A 15,236-nucleotide genomic window follows, 5' to 3' on the forward strand; every position below is an offset into this window, starting at 1 on the left:
CATTTGGGGAGTAAACAATCTCAATCTCTCAATCAATCAATCTCTCTCTCACCCTCTCTCACAGTAACTCTCCCTTTCAAATAAATAAATAAATATTTTTAAAAAAGAGCTGCTGGCCAGCGCCGTGGCTCACTAGGTTAATCCTCCACCTGCTGCGCCAGCACTCTGGGTTCTAGTCCCAGTTGGGGCACTGGATTCTGTCCCGTTTGCTCCTCTTCCAGTCCAGCTCTCTGCTGTGGCCAGGGAGTGCAGTGGAGGATGGCCCAGGTGCTTGGGCCCTGCACCAACATGGGAGACCAGGAGGAAGCACCTGGCTCCTGGCTTCGGATCCACGCAGCACACCGGCCATAGTGGCAATTTGGGGGGTGAAGCAACAGAAGGAAGAGCTTTCTCTCTGTCTCTTTCTCACTAACTCTGCCTGTCAAAAAAAAAAAAAAAAAAAAAAAAAAGAGATGCTAATATTTTAAATGATAAACTTTATTGAATATTCTTGATTACATGTGAAATGAAATTAATTCTCTTTCTCTTCAAACCAATGAAGCTATTTGGAATATACTAGGTCTGCAAGTATTCACATCCTAATTTAATTTATAGAATAAATTCTGAAATTATAAAAAGTGTGTATTACACACATTCAAACTTGTATATTTGCTATTAGCAACTAGTTTTAACTTAACTTTTGCACTTATAAATATGGTAGATTGTGTAAAACTAAGCAAATGCTATCCTGGTTTTGTTGTTTTAAGAAAAATAGGATAAGGTCTGAGATTGTGGCATAGCAGTATTGTGGTGTAGCGGCATTGTACTGGCACCCCACATGGGCGCAGGTACTATGCCCAGCTACTCCACTTCCAATCCAGCTCTCTGCTAATGTGCCTGGGAAGGCAGTGGAGGATGACCCAATTGCTTGACGTCCTGCACTCACGTGGGAGACCTGGATGAAGCTCCTGGCACCTAGCCAAATAATAAACTTTTCACATTTTACAATACACGAGCTGCTAACAAAAATGCATGGGCTTATAGTTCAGACACAAGAAAAACCTGCAAAGGAAGTCTGCAATCCTTGGGCAAATTGAAGGTTTTCAAGTGGTTGTGTAAACGTGAGAAGACATGTTGAATGGCTCAGTGCTTAAAGGGTACTTAAACTGAATTCTGAAATGCACCTAGAAGAATATGACGCGGATTTGCATTAAAAGTCACCTTGAGATTTTAAAATATTTTATAATGTGACTATTACAAAAATAAGAACCAATAAGTGTTTAGTAGAAATATAAAAGTACTTCAAGAAGTTCATAAAGTATGCAATATTAAGATGTATGTTGGGACAGGTATTGGGAGCAGCGATTATAATGCTGCTTGGGACATCTGCATCCCATATTGGAGTAAACAGGTTCAAGTCCTGGCTCCACTTCCAGTTCCAGCTTCCGGTAATGCACAGCAGGAGATACTTGAACTGTCAGGGTGCCTGCCGCACATACAGGCGATCTGGACTGAGTTCCAGGCTCCCAGCTTCAACCTGGTCTAGCCCCAGCTGTTGAAGTTATCTGGAAAGTGAACCAGCATATGGAAAACAGTATCTCTCTCTCTCTTCCCAACAAATGGACAACAAATAAAGTTTGTTTTTTAAAAGGATTTTATTTTGGTAAAAAAAAAAATTGAAATACGAGGGGTCCTCAAAAGTTGGTGAAAAGTTTGTTATCAAAAAACTGCATAATTTCAAAATATGTTTGCACCAGAAAAAATGCATATTTTATTTTCCAAGAATATTTTGAGATACCCTTATGCTAGCTTTGAAAATCAAAACTGATACAATGAAAAATGTTACTTCCCACTGATAACAACAATCTGACCTTCCCAAAACAAACAAGCTTACAGGGAAGTTCAAAGAAGAGAGACAAAGAGACTCAAATGACCCTTAGGGATGATTTCTTTGACTGTTTTATGGGTAACAGACTGCCTGGTGAATAGCAGTGGCAGCAAAAGATGAGGTAGGATGAGGTAGGAGGTGAGAAGAAGTAACACATTTGTTCTAAGGCTTTAGGAGACGGTGAAGAGTAATCACATTTCAGACATATTTTAGAGAATGAGACAAAAAGAAAGAAAATCTAATACTGGCAAAATGATCTGCTGAGTCTATATAAAGAAAACGTAACCAACTCTTCTATTCTCACATTAATAAAGGTCTCATATGCACTCCTCAAGACCCGTAACTGAGGTGGAAAACTTGAGACACGATGATGAATCCATTAAGTGGCTGGAAAGACATGAAGTTTAAGCAGACGACTGGAAAGAGACCATTATTTTTTATGCTGTAAGTTAGATGATTTATTATTTCTTCATTTATTTATAGTAATGATAGTAACTTCTTTGGCAAAACAGTACAGGATCCTATTATGAAACATTTTTAAAATAAATGGCAAATAAATATTCTATCTTAATGAAGAATATAGCTAGAGGTGCAGCAGGTTAAGGCCCTGGTCTGCAGTGCCAGCATCCTATATGGGTGCCAGTTCTAGTTCTGGCTGCTCCTCTTCCAATCCAGCTCTCTGCTGTGGCCTGGGAAAGCAGTGGAGGATGGCCCAAGTCCTTGGGCCCCTGCACCCACATGGGAGACCTGGAAGAAGCTCCTGGCTCCTGCCTTCAGATCTGCACAGTTCCGGCCGTTGCGGTCATCTGGGGAATGAACCAGCGGATGGAAGACCTCTCTCTCTCTCCCTCTCTCTCTCTCTCTCTCTCTCCTATCTCTGTGTAACTCTGACTTTCAAATAAATAAATCTTTTTAAAAAAAGAATATAGCTAAAAAGTTCATAGTACGTAAAAATTCACCAAACGTCATTATTGTGTGACAATATGTATTGCGGAGAAAATATTTTCAACACATATAGAATAGCAACATAATCCTGGACATAAAAATGTTGATTACTTTGCTTTTACTTCAGTATCATCCACATAAACGGAATTATGCATTCTGTGTTCTGCGATTTGATGTCTGAAAACTTCCTCTCAGAAAATTCGAATGATATTTTTATATCTAAGGGGCCATGCTGGCAGATGAATCAGTTTCATTTTATAAATGCAAATTAAAACATTTGCAAAGTCCATTTTGTTTCAAAATGAGAGTGGTGACATGCACATCCTCAATTTTATAATTCTTACTTTTTACAAGTTATATCAGCTAAACTAAGCTGCATATTTTAAAATCAGCTTTAATCAAAAGCTCAAAAAGTAGCTTATCTGAAGAAATTTAATCTTGAAATTATTTGGTGAATAAAAACGCAAAAATTCACTAAATGTAATTGTACAAAACACTCTGTTGCTTACAATTACTACATCTCAAATTTGAGAACAGTTTTAAAATAGCAAGATTCAGGGTAATCATTAAGCACGCACTAATAATAAGGAAGAAAACTGTTCTGTTTGTGTCCATTCTGCCTATAAAAACAAAGGATTACAATCACAATTTCATTTTCATCACTATTAAATGCATAGAATTTCATAGTCAAATACCATATTCTTTCGTTCAAGATGCATGTGTTGAATGGCATTTACCATACAGCTTTGATCTATTCATAAGCCCTATTTCAGATTCCAGAAAGCATCATAAAGTTCTTTTGACTTTGTCTCAAATAGTATAAAGGTTAATTAACATGGGATTTGAAAGCAGTCTTCCCAAATGGCCACTACAGACTTCTTACCAAAGTTTCATTTATTAGTGATCTTAGAAGAGGCTCCTCCAGGAAGTCCCACTCAATCCACTTATCCTACAACTATGTCCCAATACCTCATGTGAGCCAGGGACTACTTTAAATGTTTTAAAAAACAATAACAACAGTGGCCGGCACCATGGTGTAGAGGGAAAAACCACTGCCTCCAGTGCCGGCATCGCATATGGGTTCTGGTTCGAGTCCCAGCTGCTCCAGCTCTCTGCTATGGCCTGGGAAAGCAGTGGAAGATGGCCCAAGTCCTTGGGCCCGTGTACCCACATGGGAGACCTGGAAAAACTCCAGGCTCCTGGCTTCAGATGGGCGCTGCTTCAGATGGGTGCTGCTCCAGCCATTGCGGTCAATTGGGGAGTGAACCAGCGGATAGCCAACTTCTCTCTCTCTCTGCCTCTCCTTCTCTCTCTGTGTAACTCTGACTTTCAAATAAATAAATCTTAAAAAAAAAATCTAATTCCAGCCCTTAGAAAGCTTACACTATAGGTAAGAAGATGGAATTAGAAAATCAGGTGTCTTGGATTAAGTAGATGATGGGGACCTAAGGAAAACTGTGTCCATTCAAGACATATTTTGGAGACTCCAATTAGCGGAACCTAATGAGAGATTGGTTTCTGAAGTGAGCAAGACAGCAAGTGTCAGACATGATTCAACGGTCTCTGGCATTGCAGCAAGTAATACTGTTGGATACAGGGAAGACTGTAGACGGAACAGTGTGCAAAGGATGACAGAAAATGTTTAAATCTTTGCAGAAGTATTACATTTAAGAAGCCCGTGAGTCATCAAGTATAGATGTCACAGAGGCAGCTAATTACGTGCACTTCAAACTCCAAAGAAAAATCTATAGAAATACAAGTTCCGGTGTCAGTGACATGGTTTCCTCACTTACAGACTGGAAAGTGGCAGGTCAACTGGGAAAGAAATTCCAAATTTAAAGACAAAACCACAAAGACCTTCAACATTCAGGGAAAAGGCAAAGGAAGAAAAGCAAACGTTTTCCCTAACAAGTGTAAGATGGCACAAAAGATGTGATTCGTTCATCATATGAGAACCAAAAAAAAAGGAAGTATTTCAGAAAAAAGCGTGCCAGTAAATGCTTTGAATAATATTGTTTAAGTAATAGAAGACTGGAAATTATCTCCCAGATTTAGGAACACAGATGTTACTGTTTTAGTAGGGACAGAGATGGCTGCAGACATACAAAATAAAAGCAATGGAAAAGTTCTTCGGAGTCCTGAAACAACAGATTATCTGACATCCAAAGCCATTCTTTTGTAAACGTCTGGCCATCCAGTGTTGTATCCATGATACTAAAACTGACACATCAAATATGCAATGAATAAATTAAATTTATCAATTTTTTTATTAAATTCACAAAATGATAAGTCATCCATTTCATGCTGACAATTCATAAAGGAAAGAAAGTCCAATGTAACTGTTACTCATCAGACAAAGTTCAAGCTTGCCTCATAGTATAATTTTATTGCATCACAGGCAATATGTGGATTGGAACGGACCATCAATTGATGAGCATGGAAGCATGTCATAGGAGAACAGTAGTAACCAGACTAATGTGACATTACAATTACATTTAAAGATTCAACTGCTTTATCTTGACAATTACTGCAAACAAAAACGTGGTGTTCACAGTATCATAAAAGTAGCAGTGTGCTTTCAATCACCTCTTGAAATAAGCCAGAATGAAAAAATTGGCCTAGTTCTAATTCAGATGAAAACATCAACTAGTTTACATTATGTCAAACATTGATTCTGTAAAAAGTAAAGTCCAGTAGATCCAACTTACTGTTACTAATAATGAAAATCATGGCAATGTATTTTGTGCTAGAAGGTTTATGAACACAACAAATGTTGACTCAGTCATCATAACAAAACTCAGAAAGTAACTGCCACTTCCCAGTTTTATTGAAGAAGAAATAAAAGTTCATTAACTTATCCAAGGTCACTTACCCAGGAAGAATTATCACTATTATTATGATATGTTATTGAAGAGCCTAAATTAGTTTTGAAATGTGTTACAGGACTTTATAAAGTCTCTCTAAGTACTTTATACACTATTACAGACATCAATAATGGGATGGAATAGATAAAAGCAGTCTGGGTTAAAAAATATAGGGGAACCTGGTATGATTCATTAATTGTGACAAAGACTAATAAGATGTTAATAGGGAATATGGGGTGAAGGGTATATGGGAACTCTCTTTATGGCTACCTCACAATATGTTTTGCAAATATAAAACTATTCTGAAATAAAATGCTAAAAAAATCACAACAAAAAAACCCACATTATTTCAAATAACACCCTTTCTAAAATTCTGAAGGAGATTTACTATTAATCCAGCTTTTCGAAAGTTCTTGCTTTCTTTCTATTCTGACCATTTCTTAAATGTTAGTTTCACAACAGAAATTTGCTATATTCCAATTCATGCTGTTGATATTCAGCTGCCTGCCTCTCTGTACAACACTTTCACACAGAACTGACTGGGGAATAACCTGACCTTCATGGATCTCACAGGAAGTGGTAGCTGGCAGGTCTGGCCACCCGAGATGGAGCTTGTTCCTAAGCAGAGTTGTCCAGTGTCACGAGAGGTTATCGGCTCATGAGTGTTTCACCTCAGAGACAACTTCTTCCCATGACAAACCCCGGGGCACCTGCTCTCCCACAGGAACAGCTGTGAGGGCGACAGCTGCTGCAGCCAGATGGTCCTCACATCTATTGGTCCTGTCCACAGAGGACGGCTTCAGCACCTTGGAGATCCTGTTTCATGGTCAGTGCCGTTTACTCAGACTCCTCTCAAGGAAAGACTGCTTCCATTAAAATGACAGCATATAGACCGAAGGCCGCATCCTCAGTCCCACTCCTTTCCTTTGTCCTAAGTGGTAATGACAATGGTTATGGGGACAAATAATTTTAAAATTGAAGGGAATAACTATTTGTTTTACAATGGCTATGGCTCAAACTTTGAGGAAAGGCCAAGGCATATGGGAGGAGAATGGATATGAGTAGCAATCACTGACTAAACATAAAAGACACAGACTATGAAACTATTGTTTGAGACTCATTACTCCTTTAATAGCCACCCCAAGGCTCTTCTGAACTCAACGCCTGAATGTTGTCACTAAACCTCTGCTGTCCTTAATATAAAAATATGCACTGGAAAATATTTTGATATCAGTATATCACAAATGTGGTGCACTCATAAGAAAAAAGTAACTGTTTATAATCAGTGGTAGATGCAGTTTCTTAGCTCTGTAACACCTAAGAGGTATTGACAAGTGCCTCTCTTCTAAGGGGTGAACAAAGAAGGAAATACGTTATATTTTATCAAGTTATTTACATTTCTATCTCAGTTTCATTGATTGTGGTTTAAAGAATAAGCAGTATTAAAATGTACACTTCAGTAGGAATAAAGTATATTGGCTAAAAGAAGAATGAGGAATAGAAATAAATTTTCATTTCAATTCAATATTGTTAATGCCAGTCGCATGTACACAGTCTTATTCTCTCCATAGAGGTTGTACTCTAAATTGAAATGTCATTGATATACTTTTATAAATCAGAAGTGCTAGTTCATGTATATTTTATTCTCTATACCAATCCTTTTAAGACATAATTAAATGCAAACAAACAGAACAGAACTAACTGGAATCAATGTGTCCTTCTGAATGACATATCCTTCATACCTGCAAAGCCATCTCATCAACTAGACGGTTGCACTCATGCTCATAAATTTGACAAGGCTGGTTGATTCCCTTCCAATCCCATTTACATTCAGAAATATGGAGCTATATAAGATATTTTTCTATTAATTCATAAAGTACTACACTTAGAATGAAAGGCAAAATTACCTGCTTACTTCCAAAGCACAGGTTAAAATTTCAGTTATCTTTGTATCTCAGTGTGGATATAGAGCGTCTGAACACAAACTGAAATCCAGCACAAATTCTGTGTGTTCTGAAGACACAGTGTTCAGCTAGGATGGTCCAAAGCTGTCGATGGGATCATCTTTCATTAGGGCCACTTAAGCCAATATATGGATAAAACGATTCATCACTTCAACTCTACAAGCCATTATTTCTAATTAAAAATGACCCCATAAATACCTATTTTATTATGACATCTGTGTGGTAAATAAATCCAAGCTATCAGTAAAGCACTCACCAAGGAAATTACCTTAAAAAAATTACTTCATTTCCAAGTGTATCTCCCTAATTAAAATGACTATTCCCGTCCATATTTCTGAACTGCAATCTATAATAACTGGAGAGCATGCGAATATCCAATACTTAGGCAAGCTATTGCCCTAATTTCTTAAATAACTGCCTACAAGACAGAAGTTTTTTAACCAGTTATTGGCCTTTTGCAATTATGTACATAAAAATGTACAGCGCTACCTCCTATTCAAAGAGAAAACAAGTAAGCTGATACAACTCAAGCATCACTTTCTTCCAGCTATAGGCTAGGACCAGGGGCGGGACACGGTAAAAATCCAATTCAATTACAGCTACTGTAAAGTCACCATGTGCAGTGCCTTGGAATATGAAAAGATATATTACCCAACGCACTGACAGAGACAATACTCCAAGTTATCTGCTCTCCCACAGTTTGCTTCAGGAAGGCTTGCTTCTCTTCACTGTAACTGTAGCCTGCTTTCTATTCATCTTTCCTTTCCTAGGAAGGGAACGTGTGAGGGAAAGCAGGTGAGGGCTGTGGCTCTTTAAAGGGAGATGCGAATGTGTATCCGGTTATTTATACAACTTCCTTCACTAAGCCTCACTTTACAGTCATCAAGCTTCAATCCTACCGAAGTCTATAATTTCTCAATTGGAACTGCTCATGTTTTCCAACAATGTTGTCATTGTGGCATGAGCTAATTAAACTGTAATTAAACACTTGACTGTCTTCCTGGAGGAAGGAATAGAAAATCTGGTATTAATTACACCTATATTTGTAACCAATATCTAAATATAGTCATATTCTAGATAGGTTATTTCACTGAAAAATGTTCCCTTTCATTAACTCACAGCTTCTGGGGCTATACATATAGTGTGTATGTGTGAATGGGTGGGTATTTGTACAAGTGTATTTACATGGCATATAACATATGAAACATAATATATACTAACATCATATCTCATGATTGATATTAGAGATAGACCTTACGTTGGAGGTACTAGATTGGCATTTCACAAATACTAATTCACTTAGTCCTTAGGATGTATTCATGAGGTGGTCAATATTATTCAAATCCTACAAAGAAACCCAGGCGACAAAGATCTACATAACAGTACCAAGTTGCACAGCTGTTAAGTGGCAGGGTCAGACAGAACACTTGGGAGTCCACAGTTATCTAGCATGGTACATACTGGGTATAACCTGTCTCTCCATGTTTGACTAGGAACTGTAATTTCTTACGCTAGAACTTCTTCAGATCTATCTTTGGTAACTGAAACAGCTGACTGTTTTTCCTTGGAACTCCCTTCATATTGTCTTCTTTGACATTGCCTTGCTCCTCTACTTTTTCTTGAACATCTTTCATCGATATGATCTTTGTCAGTCTCTTCAACCAACTCCTCATCCTCTTACAGGAGGTGCGTACAAGGAGGTGTTCATCAAAGCACTGATTCTAAACCTGTTCCAACTCCACACTCCTTCCATGGCTATGGTTACCATAAACACCTCCCACCACCTCTTCTAATCTCAAGTTAACCCTGGCCTTGGTTCTCAACTAGAAAAAAATTCATTTCTAGTTGCCTAATGGACAACACAAACAGGAGTTCCAGCAGGCTTTACAAGTCAGAAAATTCCACAGTCATTACCTTCTGCTCACCTCAGTTCTTAAACTCCAGGTGGTTTCAGTCTATTACGTGGCACCACAGGCCCTAAGCCCAAATTTCCACCCCAGCACCTTCACACATCGTACCTTCCATACTGTGCACTCCCACACAGTCCTATTTGAAACAGACTCTCCCAATACCTTTAAGTCTCAGCTGACAACATGTGAACATAGCACGTAGTAAGGACTCTACGACAGCATTCCAAAGCTCCTAAATTTCAAGTCCAATACACCTTTTACCAGCTCACCCTATTCTTCCCACTAATTTCACCCACACTAGATACAATGCTCCCTAAAATATGAAAGTACAGGGCCTCTTGTTTTGTCCATGCTGTTCCTTTTGGGATTTCTCTATCAGAACCTTAACAATTCTCTGTTCATCTACTCAAATGCTCTGAACCAGGGCTGGTGCTGTGGAGTAACAGCTAAAGCTGTTGCCTACAATGTCAGCATCTCCTACAGGCATCGTTTGGGGTCCTAGCTGCTCTACTTCCAATCCAGTTCCCTGCTAATGTGCCTGGGAAGGCAGTAGAAGATGGCCCAAGTGCTTGGCCCTCTGCACCCAGGTGGGAGACCTCGAAGCTCCTGCACCTAACTTCTGCTTGGCCCAGCCCTGACCATTGCAGCAACTGGGGAGTGAATCAGTAGGTAAGATCGATTCCTCTCTTCCCCTCCCCCCACCCCCTCTCTCCCTCTCTCTAACTCTTTCAAATACATAAATATTTTTTTTAAAACAGGTCAATACCATAATGGTAGTTTTATTTGGTAGTTGACTCTCAACTCCAAAATCTGTAAGCAAAATATGTAAAACCGCAATTCGTGGAATAAGCCAGTCATAGGAGCTATATAATTTATCTCAAAATTCCATCTTGTTCTTCTAAAAGTTTTGGCCACAACCCCAAAAACTGATATCAAAACTCATAAGATACAGACCGCTTCATATCCCCCAGCTCCATCTCTTCATAATTCTAAGGCTAAGAATTAATCTTCCCTCTTTCTTTGTGTTTGCCAAAATTTCAAAGTGATCATTATTATTTTTTCTGTCATCGACTTAACTTTTTTTGCCAAATCAGTATAAAAATTCACCATTGACATGATTTACATAAATAGTCCCAGATATATATTCATATACAGTTTACCAAAAAAGAATATAAAAATTCTCAAAATTATTCATATAAAAGTAAAATCAGATTACTATAAATGTTATATAAGTAAAAATCATATAGGCATATTATTGTTAGTTAATCAATAGACCACCTACCCCCAGGCTGGGCTTTAACTTTTATAATACCAGTGAGGTACATATTGTGAAATCTTACACATTAGCCTTAAATATTTATTCATACTCTGTACACAGAAATGTATCTTAGACCAATGGTGGCTTTATCAAAAGTTTACAGAAAACACCTTGGAAACCTTAGTACATGATGTAACCAAGCATGAATAAGATGATCCATGACACTTGAACTTTGTCAGATCTGTGCGCACATAAACATGGCATTTTGTGAATATGTTAGCAGATATATTGATAAGCATAATAGTGACAGGAGTTTGTTCACAATTCTGGCTGAAAATACATGATAACACATCCAATAAACTACTACCTATTTCTAAGAAAAAGCAAAATACTAAAAATATTTTCAATATGATATTTTACTGACTTATCATTAAAAGATGTTAAAGTTAGACCATGCTGAAGCGTAGCTGTGGGCTAAGTCTCTGCCTGTGGTGCCGGCATTCCATGGGGGTGCCGGTTGTAGTCCTGGCTGCTCCTCTTCCAATCCAGCTCTCTGCCATGACCTGGGAAAGCAGTAAAAGGTGGCCCAAGTGCTTGGGCCACTATACCCAGGTGCAAGATCTGCAAGAAGCTGTTGGCTCCTGGCTTGAGATCCGCCCGGCTCCAGCCATTGCAGTGAACCAGTGGAAGGAAGCTCTTTGTCTCTGTCTCTCCCCGCTCTCTGTAACTCTACCTCTCAAATAAATAAAACCTTTTTTAAAAAAGATGTTGAAGGTAATTCCTGCATTATCCATCCAACTGAACGTCAACACTCTAAAGATTATTTGAAATGAAAGATTCTCAGAACTTCCCACTGCCCGTATGGACACACTGCCATCTGAGGTTTTACCTCTTTCGGACGTGGAAAGATGGGACGATGCAAAGAAGCAGTTTGCTGTGTTAAGCTCCTTTTGTGGGACGGAGATTTTGTATATTCTTTATAAGTTAAAAATGTTATATGAATTAAAGTAAATAAGAAAGAAAAAGAATTGTGAAGGTGTTATATCTGATGGATACTTTCAAGGATGAGTACAAGTTTTCAATACTCAATGAGGGTAAGCTAATGAATTAACGATGAGTGAATAAAATACATATAATTATAAATACAGTTTTCTTGAGAATTCCTAAAGTTTTCATTATCAAAATCCTTAGATTCTTGAGTGTCAATCATTCCTTTGGAGTTACCCACCACTACATGACAACACTGAAGGCCCTAATCATCAGTTATATGAGAGTGCAGATCATAAAAAAGAAACTGATTTAAATTAAAAATTTTAAATAATTAAATTTAAATTAAATGAAAATGAAAATTAAATGAAATCATGAAGAAATTTTTCCTATTTGTATTTGGCATCAGAACATTTAGAAATATTTTTTATCATTTTTCTCTCTAAAATGCAAGAAAAATAACAAGTCGATTAACTAAAGCACAGGAGCAATGTTAAATAGTACTTTTGCAAAGCGCCATAAAGACATAAATTATTCCTCTTGCTGATACTATTATTAGACCTCTAGTGATTTTCACATGCATCTCATTTGATCCTCACAGCAAGTGTGAATTTGCTAGTAAGATGGCATTTGCCAGTTTCATGGAAAACTGATAACAGACAAGTATTTTACCCCAGGTTATGCAGTTATTTAAAAACAGAGTCAGATCCTGAGCACGGGTCGTTCATTACCTACCCAAGCAACTGCAATGGGATTTCTCACCTAGTGTGCAGATTTATTCTTGGAAATGGGCGACAGAACATGAAGGTTCAGATGATGCTCTCATTCACCTCTGCAAATAAGCAGGTGTTCTGGTCACCTTGGACATACTCTTAATTACCCTATAGGTATTTCTTCTATACAAGTGAGACTTTGAACAAATCTCTAACCTTTGCTTAGTGCAAATATTTTATTATTCTAGGGCTCAATGTCATAAAATAAAAGAAGAAGCTCTAATTCATAAGAATATTACATACACCAAAATCTTTTAAAATTACTGGTTAGGAAAATCGAATGCAGATTCATAATATGATGCTATTTCACTCAGTTAATCTTCTCTTTCTCTAATATAAAATATTTCATGGAAGAACAAATGAAGACAAAAAGAAAAATGTGCTTAGAAGTGTTTCACTGTATACTCATGTCCAATCAGATTTAACTGATTATTTAAAAATCTAAATATATTTTAAATAATTATTTAAAAATATCTAAATATAGTTTAAATCGCTATAACTAATAACAAAAGTAAATAAATTTATTGTTGTTAAAAATATACCACAGGTCATACATGAAATCTACCCAAAATTGTAACATAACTATCATCTAAGCTATGAATTTTGAGAACTATAATGTCCCTGAAACCACAACACAACATCCTAAATCAAGTAAACTATGTAAACGCATGACACAAATTTTCTATCTATAGTCATTAAAATGTAAATAAAAATCTTAATTTACCATTTTCTTTTTATACATTACAGAGATTTTAAATATGACTGTGTGATGTCCATATGAACAATTGAGTACTCCTTTCAAATTCCCCTTACAAAAGCATGAATATTCAACACAGTTAATAAAATTAAATCCGAGCTATATTAATTTCATTAGCACATATTAATGTGAATGAATAACACATTTTACTAGGAAGTGAACATAACAAAGACTTGGCCCTACTGAGAATTTTCTGAACGGAATGCTGTTTCTCTATTCAAATAGTCTGTTTAATTCAAAGTGCTGCTTTCTTTCTCTTGTGCAATTTATCAATCTGTATCATTTTGTCTAAGTACAATGCTCCTAAAGCAACCAAAAATGTATCAATAGGATGAAAAAAGTCCTGCAAAGAGACAAAGAAGCAGACCATGCTCAAAATAGGGGAGAAATGCACATAAGATGACCCCAAACAAAATTTTATCACTGGGATGCCATTCTGAAGACAAAAACAGGCCAGATGACCAGAGCCTGGAATATGTTCAATGGGGAAGGATCAGACAACTGCTGTGGCAGGGGCTGTGGGTGATGACCTGAGATCCACTCTCTACACCCACACCCCACCCGTTACCAGCAGAATGCAGATTCCTTTGGCCCCTGACCTGCTGTCACCCAAAATAGTAACTGCACTTCCACTCCTTCAGCTACCAGGGTACGTGTGGCATTTCGTCAAAGGAAACAGGAGGAACAGAAGTCATTGAGCACAATATTTGGGAAACCTCCAAAAGCAGAAGCAGCTGTGGCTGGCATCTGCCTTTTGCTCCTTGGTCTTTTCTTTGTTCCAGCCAGAATAAAGGAAGTGGCTCTCTAGCCACCATTGACAGGCTCAAAATAAAGGCCACAGGTAAGGAGGGCAGAAGGGCAGAGGTCTTGGTCTTTGCAGATCTAAGAAACCCTCACTCTTTTTGTCTGGATGACTCAACATAGGAGAAAGCCACATGGATCAACCTTAGTCATTTAATCATCTAAAATTCATCTCTCATTTCTTAAAAAAAAAAAATGTTTACTGAAAGCCTTCACTGCTCCAATACTCACACATTGTCAATTTGATCCCCTTTAATCAAGTATTTCTGCAAAAAGCCCCCCCTCCCCGCCACTCCCCCAGAGCTGTCTCCCTCACCAAAGCCCACATTCCACCTGTCTCCTTCAAGGACTGTTCCCTTTCTGAAGGGAAATATTTGATCCTCCATTATATTCACACACACTTCCTCTGATAATGAAACAAAAGGAAGTTGGCTCCAACTATTTTAAACATCTGTCATCATTTATTTTTTTAACATTAAAGAAAGGTTTTCTGAATTTTCCCAAAAATAAAATCTTAACAATCACATCAATCAGAGAGATTTTTTCCTAAAGCAGACTATCATGGTGAAAGATCTTTTCAGACTTTTTGATTGTTAGTTTGTTAATGAATGTGTCATACAATAATTCATTCATATAATACATCCTCTGCGGGCCAGGCCAGTGCGGTGGCTCACTTGGTAAATCCTCCGCCTGCCACGCCGGCATCCCATATGGGCACCAGGTTCTAGTCCCGGTTGCTCCTCTTCCAGTCCAGCTCTCTGCTGTGGCCCAGGAAGGCAGGAGAGGATGGCCCAAGTGCTCGGACCCCTGTACCCGCATGGGAGACTTGGAAAAAGCACCTGGCTCCTGGCTTCAGATCGGCGCAGCGCCAGCCATAGCGGCCATTTGTGGGGTTGAAACAACAGAAGACCTATCTCTCTGTCTCTTTCTCTCTCTCTCTCTCTCTCTCTCTCTGTCTATAATTCTACCTGTCAAATAAAAAAAAAAATACATCCTCTGCAACAAAAAAAAATGCTCATTGATAATACGCTTGGATGTTGCAACAAATACAAATTGGTATAAAAATTTACAAAAGGTTACTCAACATTCCTTGTCCTGTTACCAATTAGA

At 37.9% G+C, this 15,236-nt stretch overlaps 1 protein-coding gene across 18 annotated transcripts in view; it reads right to left on the reverse strand.

Moving 5' to 3' along the window:
- Positions 1-15,236, reverse strand: part of ADGRL3 (adhesion G protein-coupled receptor L3) — an 868,573-nt gene that overhangs the window by 629,600 nt on the left and 223,737 nt on the right. Inside the window, exon 3 of one of the 18 annotated variants that reach the window (XM_051819778.3) lies at positions 12,558-12,627. The exons of the other annotated variants lie outside the window; for them this stretch is intronic. The gene's annotated coding sequence lies outside the window, so the exon portion shown is untranslated. The remainder of the gene's footprint in view (positions 1-12,557; positions 12,628-15,236) is intronic. 18 annotated transcript variants of the gene reach the window in all.

This window comes from Oryctolagus cuniculus, chromosome 8, assembly GCF_051225735.1.
Source record: "Oryctolagus cuniculus isolate XC-2025 breed Fujian yellow rabbit chromosome 8, ASM5122573v1, whole genome shotgun sequence".
NCBI classification, from domain to species: Eukaryota; Metazoa; Chordata; class Mammalia; order Lagomorpha; family Leporidae; genus Oryctolagus; species Oryctolagus cuniculus.